This window comes from Ovis aries, chromosome 2 (genome assembly GCF_016772045.2).
Source record: "Ovis aries strain OAR_USU_Benz2616 breed Rambouillet chromosome 2, ARS-UI_Ramb_v3.0, whole genome shotgun sequence".
NCBI classification, from domain to species: Eukaryota; Metazoa; Chordata; class Mammalia; order Artiodactyla; family Bovidae; genus Ovis; species Ovis aries.
Window position 1 is genome coordinate 13361399 of NC_056055.1, and position 18129 is coordinate 13379527.

The following is an 18129-nucleotide window of genomic DNA, read 5'->3' on the forward strand; positions in this document are numbered from 1 at the left end:
GCCTGGGAAAAGCTGCCAGAATTCCAGACCCCACAGTCTAGGTCCTAACCCTCTTCCCATTCATTCATTCATTCATCCAATAAATATGTACCAGGTCCTCTCTGTGTGTCAAGTGCTGTGCTGGACCACTGCACTGGGACTATCACAGAGAAAAGAGCCAAGTTTGTGATTTCAGGAAGCTAACAGTCTAGTAATGGAGACCGATACACACATGTCCCTGCCTACTGCAGGAAAAGCCCCGTTTGGCCCACCCGGCACTTCAAACTCATTTAATTTAAACACAACCATGTCAGCTTTCCCTAGGACACTCATCCTCAGCTCTCTGTTCCTGCCAGAACTTCCTTAAGCAGGGAAGTAAAACCCCTGAAGGGTTTTAAGACAGAGCTCCAAATCCTTTGGTATTTCTCCCTTCAAGACATGGAGCCCTCCCCTGTGTATGGGCTAGCTTTCATCACTCACTTTTTTTTTTAACCCTTGAATATATCATATTTTAATGTCTAGGCATCCAGTCATTTGGCCTCATCACTCAGGACCATTATTAGTCACCTGCACTCTTGTGTTTGGATCAGTGATGACTCCTCTGCCTGATGTGAAATATGCCCACCACTTCTCTGGATTTCTTATTCAACAACAAATTACCAACAATCATTTGAGTCACAGGCACTTTGCTGGGCTCACTCACATTCCTTTCAGATCTCTAAAGAAGAAAAACCTTTTACAAGATGTAGAAATGGATGCCAAAGTACAACGCTATGCATGGGAGTTCCCTGCCCAGTGAAGGGTAGAGTTGGGATTTCAGCCCTGGCATTTTAAATTTAAGACCAGTGCAACCCTCATGGACACAGCTTCTTTTCATTTCAAAATACATATTGGGTCACTTTTTCTTTCATTTCTATTTTGTGAGATCATTTAAGAGCTAGTCTCTTAGCAACTTTCAGGTATATAACTCTTTGTGGATTACATACTCTCTCTACATATATAATGGCCTCCCAGGCGGCTCAGCGGTAAAGAATACACTTGCCAATGCAGGAGACTCAGAAGAAGCAAGTTCGATCCCTGGGTTGGGAAGATCCCCTAGAGGAGGGCATGACAACTCACTCCAATATTCTTGCTAGGAAAATCCCATGGACAGAGGAGCCTGGCAGGCTACAATGAATGGGGTCACAAAGAGCTGGACACGACTGAGCACACACACACTCGCATATGTATATAATAATCATTTCCTATAATCACCATGCTGTGTGCCAGAGCCCGACTTGCTTCTAAAGACTAGTACGTGGCAGAAGTGACACTGAGTGACTTTAGGCTAGGTTAGAAAAGGTGACACAGCTTCAGCCTGGCTCTCTCTCTAGGGACACCTGTTTTTGGAACCCAGCTGCTGGACCATGAAGAGCCTCGTGCCACTTCGAGAGTCACAGGTAAAGTTCTGGCTGATAGCCCCAGTTGAGGTCCCAGGGCACGGCAAAGCATGAGGGAGCTTCGAGATGAGTAAGCCCCAGCTACTGTGAGATCCTGAGCAAGAACTGCACAGCTGAATTGAACGAGACAATAGTAACAATAACAAAGACAATAATGACGGTAATATTGTTTTAAGCTACTAGCTTTGGGTGATTTGTACTGCTGCAGTGGATAACCAAAATAGTCCTCTGTCCTGGAAACATCGATGGATCTCGATTCCTTTACAGCCTCGCCGGTGGGCCAGCAACATTGGACCACCTGGGGACCTGTTAGAAATGCAGAATCTTGGACTTTGCCCTGGGCTTCCCAGGTGGCGCTAGTGGTAAAGAACCCACCTGAAATGTGGGAAACCCAGGTTCAATCCCTGGGTTGGGAAGATGCCCTGGAGGAGGGCATGGCAATCCACTCCAGTATTCTTGCCTGGAGAATCCCATGGACAGAGGAGCCTGGCGGGCTACAGTCCATAGGGTTGCAAAGAGTAGGACACAACTGAAGCCAACTTAGCATGCAGGCAAGGACCCTGTCTGCTACCTCCTGAACCCAAAACTGCCTTTCCACAAGATTATCAAATGTTTCATAGGCAGGTGGGAGTTTAAGAAGTCTGGCTCTGCAATCTCTCTTTTTGAAGAACATTATTTTAAAGCAATACTGAAAAAACGAAAATACAAAATATAACATAACCCACTCTAGCATACCTACCACCTAGAGCTGACAGATCATAGTAAGCATATATTCTGTATTGAACACAATGTTAATTACAAATATTAACTCATCCACCCTTCATGACAGCCTTGTGAGACAGATGCTGCTAGATCACTCATCCCTATGTTATAGAGGAAGAAACCAAGGACAGAATGATTAGCGGAGGTACTCAAAGGTCATACAAATTGTAAGCAACAGAGCTGCTGTCTGAATGCCCTGGCTTCAGGGCTAAGCTTTTTTAGACATTGAACACTCTGCTGCCTCCTCCCTGTCCCCCTGTATGTTAAGTCTATCAGGTTTCCCTTGATGAGAGCCTCTAATTCATCTCTTCCTTTTTTGCATGACAGTCACCCCACTTTATCTAGCAGTAGCCCCTAACTGGCCTTCCTGTCTCATTCTCTGTCTCTAGCTGTTCATTTGGCAAACTGTGGCTCTGACCAGAAATCTTCAACTTTTCCCTCTAGGATTGTTCAGAGCAAGGGCCACAAACTCCTATTGTTAGGACCAAACTGAAGCCAGGACAGGCTCTAAGGGGCAGGCTAGGCCTGAGGAAAGCTGAGGCTCTGGGAACTCCCGCAGTAGACCAATCAGAAAAATCCCCGTAGCCCCCCGCCCGCGCCAGACCCGAGCCAATCCAGATAGGGATGGGAGGTTTAAAAGTCCCGCGCTGCGCATACGGTTTAACCAATCAGCTATGCTGTTACAGAAACAAAGAACCGTCTGTATAAAAGTATATGTGATTCAGAGCTCGGGGCCCTTGCTGGATTCCACTGTGCTGGATGAAACCTGGGCCCTGGCTCGAGCTAGTAATAAACCCCTTTATGCTTTTGCATTGCTGTGGACGTCTTATTCTCTCAGTTTTGGGGACTCGGACTCTGGGCATAACACTATAAAAACCAGATAGGTCAGGTCAATGAGGGACACAGCTGTAGTGTAAGACATTGGGGAGGGACACAGCTGTAGTGTAAGATGTTGGGGATTACAGCCAGGCTCACCCCGGGATGTTTTCGAGCCTGGGAGCAAGCACACAAACAGAGGCCCACATTCAAACTGTCTCAGTACTTAAAAGTTGGAAATCAAGCTCAAAATCAGTAAAGAAACTGCATTCTCTCCTCCTAAGTTGGCAAATACACTTCATACTGACTCTGAAGGTCAAGTTCATGTGTTCTCGGATTCCTAGGAGTCCCCGGTTGAGACTTAGAGGTGCCCAGCGATACCCTCTGGCCTCTTACCCATGTCCTTTTTCTCCTTACTGCCCCTTTACTCCTTACTCATGTCCCGCCTTTGTCCTGCAACTCCAAGGGCATTGCAGCCAGGGCTGGACAGCCCAGCCTGAACATCAAAGTTCTATCCACACACACTGTACCCCCAACACAATCTGCTTTCCCTTGGTATACCCCTCAGCCATAGGGAAGGGGCCCATGGAAGTGAGCTTGGCCCTTTTGGGAGAGAATTCTGAGTCCCGGCATCTAAAGCACACCCTAGAGATGAGGAGTGGTACAGGCCGGTCCTCTTGGCCCCAGAATGTCTCACCTCATGAGAAAAGATTTAACCAGAGCAAGGCCTTATTAAAACCCAGGGCTCAGGACCAGGACTCCCCTCGACTGGGTCTAAGGTGGTACCAATCACGCCTCACCGAAAGGAGGTAGTTGGCCTCATCTCCAGCTGACTCTTGCCTCCTGGGAACGTCCAGTGTGGCTAGATTTTCTGCTTTTTCAAGAGGAGAAGAAGAAATTGTGGAATTTCTTGGTTGTAAATTCAAATTAAAACCAAACCAAACCAAATATCTTTGTATGCATCAAGAGAATAAAGGCCAAACACAATACAGCCACAGGCCTGCCCGCGAACTCTCAGTTGCAACTTCCTTGAGGAACACCCCATACCGCCCCCCTCCCCACACTGGCCTCAAGCCACTTCTTCCGCTGCACATCTCCCTCCCACTCGTTGGGTGCCTTTGTTCTACCAAAACAGAGGAGCAGATAGCCTCCACTTCCCACCGTGGGCTCTTTGATCAACAAATTCCTTCTGCCTTGAATGCCCTCCCAGAGTCTCATCCTAGCGTACTGACAACCATGCTTTAAGGGCAAATGCAAACCCAACTCCTTCAAGTTGTCTGCCTTGATGACTCCTGGAATTCTGGATCAGGACACCAGAGAATGAACTCTGGCTCTGAGTTTTAGACAAGTCACCAGGGCTCTGAACCTCCTATGTAAAATAGGGGCACATTTCTACTGATCTCGAAGAGCTACTTCTTATAAAAGTTAATAAGTTATATTAAAAAGTGTACTATAGTTCAGGGTATTTCCTCAGTGTTCAGCAAATGCTAGGAGAATAGGAAAGCAAATTTGAGTAACTGCAAACGTTTTTTCGTAAAGTATTTGGCAATTTTGGGGGCTTCTCCGTGGTAAAGAATCCGTCTGCCAATGCAGGAGACACAAGAGGTGTGGGTTTGATCCCTGGGTCAGGAAAATCCCCAGGAGTGGGAGTGGCCCATGGAGTATTCTTGCCTGGAAAATTCCTTAGACAGAGGAGCCTGTTGGGCTACAGACCATGGGGTCACAACGGAGCGCAAGCACAGGGTATGAGACGATTTTTCACGTTTCAGTGGGCCATAGGGCTTCCTTCCCTAGACAATATATACACACATGGGCAGAGATGAACTCTAATAAAACCTTATTTACAAAAATGGACAAAGGGCCGGATTTGCCCCCAGGAATAATGGTTCCTGATCCCTGCTTCTTACCATTCCTAGGGTTTGCTATCTAATTCTCAAGGCTGTGGTTACTACTCCTACCAACAGCTAATAGTTTAGCCCTGCCTGTGATTTCCAGGCAGTGTCCAAAAATACTTTACAAGAGATTTAAGGCTCATCACCACTTTATGTGTAAAGGAACAGCGGCACAAAGAAGTGGCAGCTGGACTCAACAATCAGAACTCTGAGCCCCTGTGCACCATGGGTTCAGGCCCCGGGCAGCATCTCCACTGTCTTTCGTGTGAGTTTTTTGATGGTTGTTGGATGAACGTACATCTGCACAGGCTTTTAAGTCACTCTTCTCCCTCTCATGTGCTGTCCATGGTAATTATAAGTACTGAACACACCCAACGATGGATCTTCTCTGGCAACAACTGTGAGCAGCAGGCAAATAGCACAAGCCAAGAGCCAATGTCCTCTGTTGAGTCTCTAGCTGGCTAAGAAGTACCGGGCCGGAGAATGTTCTGCTTTCTGTCTTTAATTCTTCCTCTTTCCTGAGTGCCTGTAGTAATATGGAGCTAATTATAAATTATATGGCAAAGAAAAAAGGAAATGATCTGATGTGCTGGTGGACTGTTCCACAGCACTGACTCGTATCAGTCTGTCTGGAGAAAGGGCTCTCGCTGTGCCTGAAGCCTTGTGTCTACAACACTGTGTCCATATCCCAGGAACTGGCAAAGGATCGATGGAAGGAAAGGCCAGTCTTGGGTGCAGGGATGCTGACCAAGCAGAGATGCCCATTTGCATGTTGGAGGTACTATGACCATACACTTTACCATCCCAGCTGTAACACTACTGAGAATCGGGCTGGGAAAACACATCCAAAGTGGGACATATGGTCACTCTGCTCACAGAAAGATTTCCAATTGGTCACTGGTGAATGTTTGTGCCTGGGCAATGCCTATCCCCTAGAACAAAGAGCAACTGGCCCTACTTCTCATTCTGGTCCGTTTTCTCAGTGATGACACCATGACCCATTCATTCATACCCTGTGTTTATTACTGTGCTAAACTGGAGGAAAATCAAGGAAAAACAGGCCTGGTTCCTAGCAGTATGTCTTGGTTATTGGTTCTAAAGAGTTAGTCTATAGTCCTTAGAGTTAAAATTGGCTCTTGCAACCTGACACACTACAGCAAGCTTACTATGGGTTTAATGCTTTGTTTGTAAGTTTCTGGGTGATTTTCACCTATGTGTTTTAAAGAACTTACATACTACTTAAGCATGTCTATGCCTAAGCATGCACAGTGGGCACATCGTGCAATGAACAACTCAAAGAGCACCATTCACACCATCTTTTATGTGAATGGAGCCCTCTAGGATTATGAAGTGAGCAACCTGAACGACCATACACTGTAGCCCTGCTGGGAAACTCTAGTCCCATTTCCCATCAGCTGAACTGGTGTACTTCAGCAGCTTAATCCTTACAGAGCTGGACATCCTCAGGATGACGTGACTGCTTGCCCAGCCACTGCTAAAGTACTAAGCCCTCACTCACCTACATACCCTTGTCCTGCGAAGTACAAGAAAACTATTTTGTCTGTGCTCTGCTTTAAACTCCTCTGGAAACTGCTGATTTAAGTTCAGTCTCTCCTCTTGCCTGATAAGAGAAGACCCATGGCTGTCGGCACAATACCAAACCTCTTTCTTACTGACCAGGAGAGGAAAACTAAAACAAAAATTCTCCCTCCCCCACTGGCCTTTTTTTTTTAACAAAGACTCCTGCCCCGTGCTTCCCACTGAGATATGGGAGCCAAGAATTAGTTGGCATTAAATCTTCATTTGTGTTTTCAACCCACAGAGTAAGTCTGTGTCTCAAGATGAAATCAACAAATTTCAAGAGAAGAAATGCTAATCCTGATCCATTTCTGGAGCTAGAAAATGAGTCTTTGGCTATGTGAATACAGAAGGCCCAAATAAAGGCTCAGCCGCATAGATGGACACAAGAGTTCAGAGGAAGGCTGGTAATGAGGGGGCAGAATGAGACGAAGGCATTCCAGCTGGGTTGAGTTGGATGGCTAAGACTTCCCAAAATGTGGGGAGGAAAGGGCCTATGCTAGGTGTGTCTGAAATAGCATGAGTAAAGCTGGGTGAGAATGTAGCCAGTGGAGGGTGGTGGAGGACTCCTTTGGTAAAAATGCAAATTTATGTTAGTAAGCAAGGGGACCTGAAGTTTGGTGGAGAAAAGAGATGGAGGAGAAGATGTCACATTTTACAAATTTTGAATTTGAGAGAGAAGGATTCTAGAAGGAAAGGATATAGGAGGAATTCTCTGTTTTATTCAGCTGGGAGCTGGGTGCCTCGGTGATGATGAATGTTTCTACATATGCAGTGAAGGGTTTCATTACCTAGCCATGGCTTCAGAACATAATCTGAGAATTCTCACTTCTCCTTTTGGCATCCAGAAAGGGGAATTCTCTCCTGAGACATGAAAAGACTTCAAACTGTCCTCAGCCAAGCTTCAGCCAACGAACCTTGTTGATCTGGAACTTCCTTGACTGGCTTTTAATCTACTGCTTCTGAAGCTCTTTGCATCAACACCATCTGCCTGTGCTTAGTAAACAGTCTTCGGCACACTGCAGAACACAAAGGCTAAGAGCCTGTGCCCGAAGGGACAGAGCTATCAAGGAGCAGAACTCGCTTATTGATTTCAAATCCTATTACCCTGGACACTCAGCTTTGGAGCACAAGAGGAGGAGCTCCTATTTTACCCAGAGCGAAGCACTGTCATTCTGTTGCTCCAATCCTTAAGGTTCCTATGAAGAAACCATCTAGAAGAGATAGGCGGTGGTATGTACCTGCTGCACTCAACTCCCTGGAGATTCTAGGTGTGTCTTCACCAATCCTCCAGAGTTTTCTGGATCAGGAGAGAGAGGGGCACATAGATGTCAGGACCCTGATAAGGCCAGTCTGTTTATATTTTTTAAATGGAATCCAAATTCTTGTTTTCAACCATGATGAACCATAAATCTTGGTAAATCAGGTGTCTGCCCCACTGAATTTCGCACACAGGAAAATGGCTACTGGTTTCCCACTGGGCTTGGAAAGGCCCTGGAGCAAGGCGGTGATGGGGGATTTGCCCAGAGACTCCTAGGGCCAAGCCAGGGCTGCAGAGGATTGTCTATGTGTTGGCTTTTAAAGGCCGGGGATTTTAGCATCTTTTAGAAAAAACGCTCCTCAGTTTGATGTTTTTTCCCTTTTCTTTAACTATAGAGAAATACCTATGATGTTGACATCCACCTAGAATGTCACTCACAATCTTCTTAACAGTCATCCAGTAAAATTACTCATGTTTTAGATGAAAAAGTTGGGGCCAAAAGAGGAAAAAGGACTTCTTCTAAGTCACATAGTAAATGGTGTATCTAGGAGAGAGCCCAGACCCGGGTCCCCTCAAACTCCAAATGCCAATTCTATCATCTCACGTTTTTATTGTTTTAAAAACAGACCCAAGAACTTAGAATTCAGGGGTATGGTTGATAATTGCTAGTAGTATTGTGTTGTACATTTTACAAGCTGAATTGCTCAAACAAATGGGAGAAAGAGAAATAAACATTCAGAAATCTATGCTAGATTGAGACCTCTAGTTTCACTTCATTTTTCTCTTGACTTAATTTCTCTATTTTTCTCAGCTGCCTTTTCCCCCTACAACCTTCCTCACTTTTCTTTTGTAATGGGAGAGAAAGGAGAAAGGAAAAGCAGAAAGAAAAGACTTGAAAACATTCCCAGGAGTCCTACAGTATAGGTCCTATTCTCCTTTCATAAAAGGAGGAAACCAAGGCTTGTTGAATTGAAGTAACTTGCCCCCAAATCACCAAGCTGACCAGTGACAGACTTGGGACTTGATTTTGATTCAGATGCCAAAGCGTACATTTTTTTTTCTTTTGCTTGGTTTGCAGAGTTGAGCGGAGAAGGCAATGGCACCCCACTCCAGCGCTCTTCCCTGGAAAATCCCATGGATGGAGGAGCCTGGTGGGCCGCAGTCCACGGGGTCGCTAAGAGTCAGACACGACTGAGAGACTTCACTTTCACTTTTCACTTTCATGCATTGGAGAAGGAAATGGCAACTCACTCCAGTGTTCTTGCCTGGAGAATCCCAGGGACGGGGGAGACTCGTGGGCTGCCATCTATGGGGTCGCACAGAGTCGGACACGACTGAAGCGACTTAGCAGCAGCAGCAGCAGCAGCAGAGTTGAGACAAGGATTCCAGCCTGGACCACTCCTGCCTGCTCTGGGATCTTTTGTGCTGCAGTTTCCAACCCTAACTGCCCATGAGAATCACTTGGAGCCCTTTAATAAATGCCCCAGGCCTCATCCATACCAATTAGATCAGATCTCTGAAGTGGGGCCCTAGTAATAATTACATTCTTAAGAAAATGTTCTAATTCTAATGTGCAGCAAGCAAGAAATGAGGACCAGAGAACATGGTGCTTTCTGAGAGGATTAATGAACTTTTTGAGGTCAATTCATCCTACAGTTGGGAGAGTACCTTGTGTCAAAAGCAGACTCATTCAATAGAGAAGAAAAGAGAAGAAAGAAGGGAAGAGGGAAAAGGGCACAGCAGGGGAGGGATGGGAAAGGAAGGGAAAAGAAGAAAGTTAAGATGTCCTTGAATGATTCTTTCTCCATTAAGTTCTGCTCATTCTCCAATGCTCATTCAGTTTTGCAGCCTCCATTGACTATATCCCTGACTCAACCAGAGTTAATCAAGAGGTCTGCTGAGCAGGAGTGGGCTTACTAGAGCTCAGGAGAGGTACTAAAGCTGAAGGCCAGAGTGCCTTACGGTGGAGGCAGCCCCTGGGCCCATGTGCTTGTCTATTGCATCACTTTCCTGCTCTGTCTGGAAATTCACATCTGATTGTGCAACTTCACTCAAGTAAGGCAGAAGGAGCCCAATTAGATCTGATCCCTATCAGTGCAAAACTGCTTATGCCAGAGACAGCTCTAACTGGAACAGATGTTACTTTTGTTTAAACGATGGAGAGCTTTCCTGGAGAGTTTTAAGTTTGCTGCTGATGTATTCAATTCTTTCCTTATAAAAGGAATGGCATGATGGGCACCTGGTAAAACAGGAAGAATCTGAGGTCATCCCAACTTGGGCTTGAATTCCAGCTCTGTGCCTCTGCTCTTATTTCCTGTTGCTTTGAGCAAGTCACTTTGTATTTCTCATCCTAAACTTCAAAATGAGGAACTGGGATTTTTTTAAGGGAATGCAATGAGGTAAGGCAGTGCTTCCAAAATTTTAGGGGACATATGTGCTGTATCACTTCAGCCATGTTGGACTCTTTGCAACCCTATGGACTATAGCCAACCAGGCTCCTCTGTCCCTGGGATTGTCCAGGCAAGAATACCAGAGTGGGGTGCCATGCCCTTCAAAGGGGTATATAAGACGGCCTTAAACAACATTGAACCACACAGTGAGACAATGATTATGGTTTTCATTATCTTTCACGCCATCTGATTATATCAAACAGATGGGGGTATAGTCTCTAATCTGGCTATTCCTCTCTCTAATGATGAAAGAGTTGGTCTCAGGTAACTGTATATGTTATTAGGCAGCTGCGTGCAGCTGAAACTTAATAATGCTGATTAACATTTGTTTCAACAGTTGCTTTTGTGGCATGTGCTACCTACTTGGAAGTGAAAGCATTGGTTGCTCAGATGTGTCTAGCTCTTTGCAGCCCCGTGGACTGTAGCCTGCGAGGCTCCTCTGTCCATGGGATTCTCCAGGCAAGAATACTGGAGTGGGTTGCCATGCCGTTCTTCGGGGGATCTTCCTGACCCAGGGATCAAACCTAGGTCTCCTGTATTGTAGGCAGATTCTTTACTGTCTGAACCCCAGCTACTTACTTATTGTAGGGTGACAAAGTTACCATTTAAGTAAAAAAAAGTGGTTAAAAGAGTAAATGATGGTCCACAGGTAGTACACACAGAGGACAAAAATAATTAAGGTGATACCAAAAGTCCAAGTTTAGGAAAAACTGAGCTAAACTATGAGACAGCATCTCATATCATGCCTCTGAATAGAGTGAAGATTTAGTCAGTCTTCCAGAGAGAGAGGACATGACTGAATTGCTCCTTGCACTCTGGTCTGAAATAAGCTCTTTCAGAGAAAGAATATGAGTCTGCATATACTGATGGATGAACACTTCACATTGACTTCAGGATTCATGTCACCTCTGGGTTGTTCTTGGGTTGACCTAAGAATCCTGGCCTTAAAAGGGTAAGTCTCCTGCTCATATTGTCTATACTTGGTGACTCAGAAGTGGGGAAAAAAAAAAAAAGTTGGAAAATGTAATTTATCATCTTATATTACAAAGAAAATACTAGATCACATTGATTTTTGATGACAAGCTATGAGAGAAAAGATTCATATTTTATCAGGTCTTTGAAATGTTAAGTTTTCTACTGATTATTACACTTAGTAAGATAAGAAAGTAAAAGTTAAAGACTATTACTATTCTGTGACCACATGATCTCAGGAGCACAATAAGAGACTAAGGATTAGGAGGGAAAAGAAAATCACATTTAAATTTAAACACATACGGCCTTTGCATCTTGTTACTTTTTCCTAGGAAGGGATACAAAACCCCAGAGATAGTCAATGGTTGTTGACTACAACCATTTTTGTTTTTCATGAATGCAACTTTCAACCATAAGACATGATGCCACAAAGTTCTTAAAACGTGACATGATTCATTTAACCTAAGAAACAGAGAGTAGAACAATCTATATAGTAGAAGTTGTCATAGGAAATGAAATTTTTTTCCTGTTGAGTGGTAAATGAGTTTGCCACCCTTGGGATAATCTATTATTATAAAGTCACATGGGTCCTTCTGGTAAAAAGCACAAACATCAAATTCTGATATTGGCTTTCTGCTTATGGGCTGTTCAAAATTTTTAAATGCTTCCATCAAATTCAAATCCAAACCTAGTGCAAAACCTTATATTTCCAGAGGAGTTCAGAAGTTCATCTCTGATTCTGGCTCTGCCATCTCCCTTTAGGTAAGTCTTATCTGGGATCCAGCCATAAAATGAGTAGGTTATGGTAGATTCCCTAATCTACCATACATCAACAGGTGCCAGGCAGGTAATATACACAAAGGAAACTGGCCAAGAGTAAGGTAATAGGAAGTAGGGGTGGGGATGGTGAGCAAGAGAGTGTGACTCCTCTGAAGGAGGCAGCCACCATCAGATCCAGGTACTTGTCAGCCAGGAAAAGAGGCCCATGGTTGACAGAACCTCTGAAATGTCAAAAGAAGCTGGAAATCCATCTCTGAAATGACACTCCTCTTAATTTATTATTATTATTATTATTGGCAGTGAATTAAAAATCATTTTAAAACATGATGCAGGCAAAACCAACATAACCACAGGTTATAACCAACATAACCACAGATTCAGCCGGTGGCTAACCATTTAGTGACTTCTGCATTCAATGATCAATCTGAGCTCTCATAGCCTTAAGTTCTAAATAGCAAAGTTAGGCTTTTGTGTGATGTCCATATAGTGGAGGATTTGACACTGTTTGAGAAAAACGGGAGAGGATCTGGGTTGTTGGGGAGACAGTGTGTTCTACTGATGGTTGCAGAAGGCTGATACAGCAAGAGGTATTTGCACAGTGCTACAGAACACTGTTGCTCTAAGCTCTTACAACAGGGGCAAAACAATAACAATATTAACAACAGCAGCAAAACCTCCTTTGCTTATTTGAAAATGGACATGCCACTCCTAGATTTAAAATTTTGTTCATCCTTTTTATGAATGGGGAAGGAAAAATATCAAGCAGAACAAGAGGACTCCAAACAACCAGGGAGACAAACAGATAAGCATGACTGCTTTTCTTCGGGGAAGAAAGTGCTGCATAGACACCTCCCATCCTCCAGAGGGCAGTGTTATTATTGAGCCTTTGCTTGAGTAGATAAAGGTACAAAATAAGGACTGGTGCCATTTTTTTCTTTTGGCATAGATGGCTCTGTTATCCAAATCCTTCTGTATCTAGTTTCAGCTATATCCCCACACCACTCTCATAACAAGAGCTTTCTATGTGGAAGAAAGGTGAGCCTGAAACTTGCTTCCCAACCTCCATTCTAATTTTTAGCTCTGCTATATTGAGCAACGTCCTTACTGTCTCCTTGACTGAGTTTCCTCATGTATTAAGGAGAATATTAGCAATGTCTACCTCAAAAGGTCGATGTTAGATTAAAGGAAATCCTACCTATCCAGGGGAAATGCCTAGTTTTAAGTACAGAACAATGTTCCTTTCCACAGTTCTTTCCTCATCTAAATTCCTCCTGCTATAATTAGTTTATCGGCTAATCTTTTGACCTCCATAATGGGAAATGATCTCTGATCTAAAAGAATTATTAGATTGAATTATATGGAACTGTCACTATTCCATATTATTGATTTATTAAATGGCGACTTCATATGGTTCAATATAATATGTGACAAACCCAATGGAGGAAAAGCAGCTTCCTTTTCATACTAGTTCTGAAACACATCTGAAGAGCTTATTATGTTTACATTTGAGAAAAGATCTTTAGTAGAGGAACAGATACTTTCTCATCACAAGTAAACTTCATTCATTATCCACTTCCAGCTTACAGAGTGCTTTGTGTAAATATAACTTCCCTTAATTCACAGCAACACTGGGGAATGGATATCAGCACACAGCTTTTCACACACTACTCAGCATGTCACTGTGGATATGCCCTAGAGTTGGGGGTGTATAATGGTCTACCGTGGTTCCAGCCTTTTGTTTAACAAGATTTTCAATTAACAAAAAGAATAATGTCAAGAACCCTTGCCATTCACTGTGGAGGATAGACTAGATAAGATGTGGTTCCACAAACACTAGGATCAAATGCATAGATGCCCAGGGACCACCCAGATCTCATATGCCCGGTGCGCTTTCGACAAGGACAAGAGGTTCTTGCACTTCATTAACGTCTATTGGCTGAAACTCTTGTTAATTTCAGTTTGGTAGTCTGAGGCACCACTCCAGTTTCAATCTTGAGTTACTTTCCAGGCATAAAGACACGCAAAAAAAAAAAAAAGCCAGAAAAATCTACGACAAAACCCAACAGATGAGAATGCCCCAACGAATTTCGTTTATTTCATGGCCTCAAAGAAAACAACTGTGACCGTTCTGCAGGTGTCATCATTCCTGTCCTTTGTTCATTCTTTCATGCAATAACTTTTTAACTTTTCAGTGAGTTCCTACTATGTGCCAGGCTCTGTCTGAGGCCAGGGTCAGCAAACTACCTGCCTGAGGGCCAAACCTGGCCCCCAGTCTGTTTTGGTAAATAAAGTTCATGCAACATAGCTCCACTCGTTCACTTACACATTGTGTATGGCTGCTTCCTGGTAGAGCTGAGCAGTTGTGACGAAAATCATGTGACCCACAAAGCCAAAAGTATTTACTCTCTTGCCATTGACATGAAAAGTTTGCTGACTCTATTCTAGAGAAAGAGGATATAGCATTAAAGAAGAGAAACAAAGCCCCCAGGTGTCTTAAGAGGCTCCTGTTTAGAAGACTGCACTGGATGAACACTTACTAAGGGGCAGACCGAGTTTGACCCATGGGATCAAAGTCAGTGCCATCGCTGAGGGCTTATAAGGAACAAGAACAGGGGTGACAGGTGTGGAGACAGGTGTGCAAGAAGGGGTTAAAGAGAGGATTAGTTAATGTGGAAACCAGCTGGAACAGGCAGGCCACAGGATTCCCATTGAGAGGTCCCCAAACACATGGCTGGGTTAGATGGAGTATGTATCAGAATCACCTGGAGACATCACTAAACAGGCAGGCTACTGGGCCCCACCCCAGAATCTGAATTTGAGTCCCTGGAGGTGTGGCTGAGCTTCTACATTCTTAGCAGATGCCACCGGGTGATGCTGAAGCAGGTTTAGGTTTGAAAAGCACTGGATTAGCGTGGAGTTTTAGTGAACGGTCGGAGGTGCTCCCCACGAGGTCTGGCCTGAAGTCCGCTCGTGACAGGTGAGAAGGGGGAAAGAATGTGGGCACAGACACACAGAGGTAGATGCAGTGAAAAGGCAGTTTATTGTCTATTAACACTGTACAGAGGAACAGAGAGAAGCTACAAGTACAGCATCGGCTGTCGCTGGCAGTGTTATTTCTGAAGTCAGCTTTTGTTTTGTTTTTCATCTGAAGGAGACAGAACAGTCAAGGTACACTTCAGGTTGCAAAGTACAGCAGCTAGTCCAGCAAGTCTAGTTCCGAGTAAGCACGACAGTCTCCCGCCCCACCCATCCCACCCCCAACCAACCACAAAATGGATATATTTACAGAGATGTCACTCACCACGAGTGAGCTGCTAAAGCTGAACATTCCAATCAACAACCTACATTCACTGAAAAGCTGCAGCAGACACAACATTTTCTCGAACCCCTGTATGATGGGATTAAGTCAGGAGCTTGAGAGGAGGAATGAATGTTCCAGGACTCCACCAAGGAGAGAATGCTTTCCAATTACCAGAAGGGGATGTCACAGAATTGGAGTTGGAGCCGCACATAGAATAGTTATCAGGCATTGCCCGGTGGCCTCTTTGTACATAAAGACACGCTGCACAACTACGTGACTGGATGTCTCCCTGACCACCTCATCTTGAAACTGAGAGGTTCCCATAGTAACAAGAGGCTAAGGGCACACTGGCTCTCCCTACCCCCCTCAGGCAGTTACACAGCTCTTTCATTTTTGGAGTTGTCATAATAGTACTGTTCACAGCTGGACTTGAGTTGGGCCTGCTGGAGGGATTCTGATGATGGAAAAACTAAAGTGATTTGTCTGGGAACCAGAGGGGTTATTTTGCTTGAAAAGGAGAGTGTTTAGGACCCTGCCTTATTGGAAAAAAGGATCTTGGTCTTTTAGGGTAGCAGAAAATGACCCCATCCTAGGAAAGGATGCTTCCTGGGAGAAGAGTCTAAGAGGAGAAGGGAGCAGATGCTGAGGCTTGACCTCTGACCTCTGGTGTGAGTCAGACAGAGGAACAGGTGTGGGTGAAGATATTCATGAGCCTGAGTAGGACTGTGATGGGAACTCAAGAACTTGGTAGAAAATTAAGGAAAAAATCTAAGAACTCTAAAAATTCAGTATCTCCTTTGTGGATGGATAAGGATAATCCTTTCCAGTCTCTACTTAACTCTGGAAATAAGATGCAGCCTCGTTGATATTTACAAGGCCAATAACATTTGGTAAGTTTCATACTGTTGGTTTATACATTCATGTCTATTGTGTACATTATGCAGATGGCCAGATGCCTCTGACTCACCATTTCACATAAATCACTCAAATGTACCATGGTATTATAAGCGGTCCCTTAACCTCACAAGTCGCAATTACTCCTTAAATACGTGAAAGAGTTAGACTTTGATAATTGCTAGGCTTGGCTTTCATTTAAAACAGCTATCTCCTTCCAAAAGATCATTCTGCATTATTAAAGGTGTGGCCTAGAGAGCTATCAAGCTGTATAACAGGTTATCTAATGACAGGTATAGAAAGTTTGATCGTACAACCTAGATCTGCTGGTGTAGGAGCAGGTCACAGGACCTCTGCTCATGCCTCCCAAGGTCTGGGCTAGTGTTACAGAACTCACCAGAAAGTTACCTTAATGGAACAGAGAAATAACTCAGTCAATCAAGGGTATTTTCAAAGTCAAGCTTTATAACTCGTCTAGATTTCATTATAAAAATATTTTTCCTTAAAAAAATAAATAAACATAAACTATTCTATTTCTATAACCACTCCCTATTCCCCTCTATACCACACCATTCGTCCTAGATGACAATGAATGGCACACCCCTCAGGGAAGGCTCAATCACAGCATGTGAGCCCATCTCATTTGCTTCGCTTTTTGAAGCTATCCCAATTGTGCTTAGAAACAGGCACCCAGATCTAAGTAGGGGGTCCACAAGTTCACCTCCCTTAAGGCGGGAAGGACTGCAGGAGGCCACACCTTGCAAGGGGCCCACCCCAGGAAAGTCAGAGTGGGACAGTGCAGGCTCAGGTGGGAACACGAGGAAGTGTTTGATTAGCAGACAGGCAGAAGCAACGCCCAAGCTCCGCCTACTTTATTCCCCCTGGGTCAGAACTGCAAGGTTCTGCCTCAGGCTCCTGGGAGGAAATTCGTAGCTCTAAAGAAGGGCTGGGTAGGGGTGGGGAAGAGAATGTTGTGCTCATACAGCTTTGGAATACAACCTGTGATTTTGAAAGGACAGAAAAGAACATAAACAGCGATGCTAAGGCAAACTTTCAAATGGCACATCAGAACTCATTTTTTTTTTTGTCATTCATTTTGTTAACATCACAAGGCAGATACATTCTGTAAACATATATACCATACAGTACATTAGCCATAGGAACACAAAAGCCACCCTGTCATTCATTTCTTTCTGTGTTTCTATTCTTTTTCTCCAGAAGGACTGCCTAAAGTCTAGAGGGAATTTTGCGGTTCATGAGATGTACTTTTCTTTTGATAAAAATGCAATGACTTGCAAAAAATAGCCCCAGGTGACTAGTAAGAGGCAATATGGGGAAAAGATGAACCTGTAGAAACTTAGAAAATAGTCACAAAATATAAAAAAGTCATTAATTTCAGGAAACATTTTGTTTCCCTGCTTAGTAAAAGACAGCATTGAAAATTCTTTTATAAAAGTTAAGGCTGCCCAGATCTTTGATGCAGAAAGTCTGTGGTCCCCTCAAAATACATATGGTATTTTCACACTGACAGCAAGTTTTTTGTGCTACAGTTCAGACTTTTTAGACTGGAGTGGAGAGGGGACACAGAGGCCTATTTAAGTCATATAAAAATTAAGGGGTGGTAGGATGAGGCTGATCCAAGGATTCCCCAGGAAAATTACCCCTGGAAACTTTTAGGATGTAATTTTTATTCTAGCCTCTCTACATTCAAATAATAAGTATTTTGGTTTCTATTAAAATGGGGATTATATTATGGAGTTTGCTGAAGCTATGAAAATACAGATATATAACAGCATCATGCTCCTCATAAAAGATGGACTTTTCTTTTTTCCAAGAAAATGCAGGGAAGTTTTCCTGGTAAGACCAGAAGAGGTCTTCACAATGAAGATGAACTGGTCCCAGGAATCCAAGATCTCATCCTGCTCATTACTTAGAATTGTTTTGTGATATATACCATCATTCCATGTATGCGCTGGGTCATAGTAATACTATCCAATAGCACAAG

At 43.8% G+C, this 18129-nt stretch overlaps 1 protein-coding gene across 5 annotated transcripts in view; it reads right to left on the reverse strand.

The window, feature by feature from the left end:
- PALM2AKAP2 (PALM2 and AKAP2 fusion) overlaps positions 1 to 18129 on the reverse strand; it is a 515750-nt gene that overhangs the window by 192829 nt on the left and 304792 nt on the right. The window lies entirely within an intron of this gene.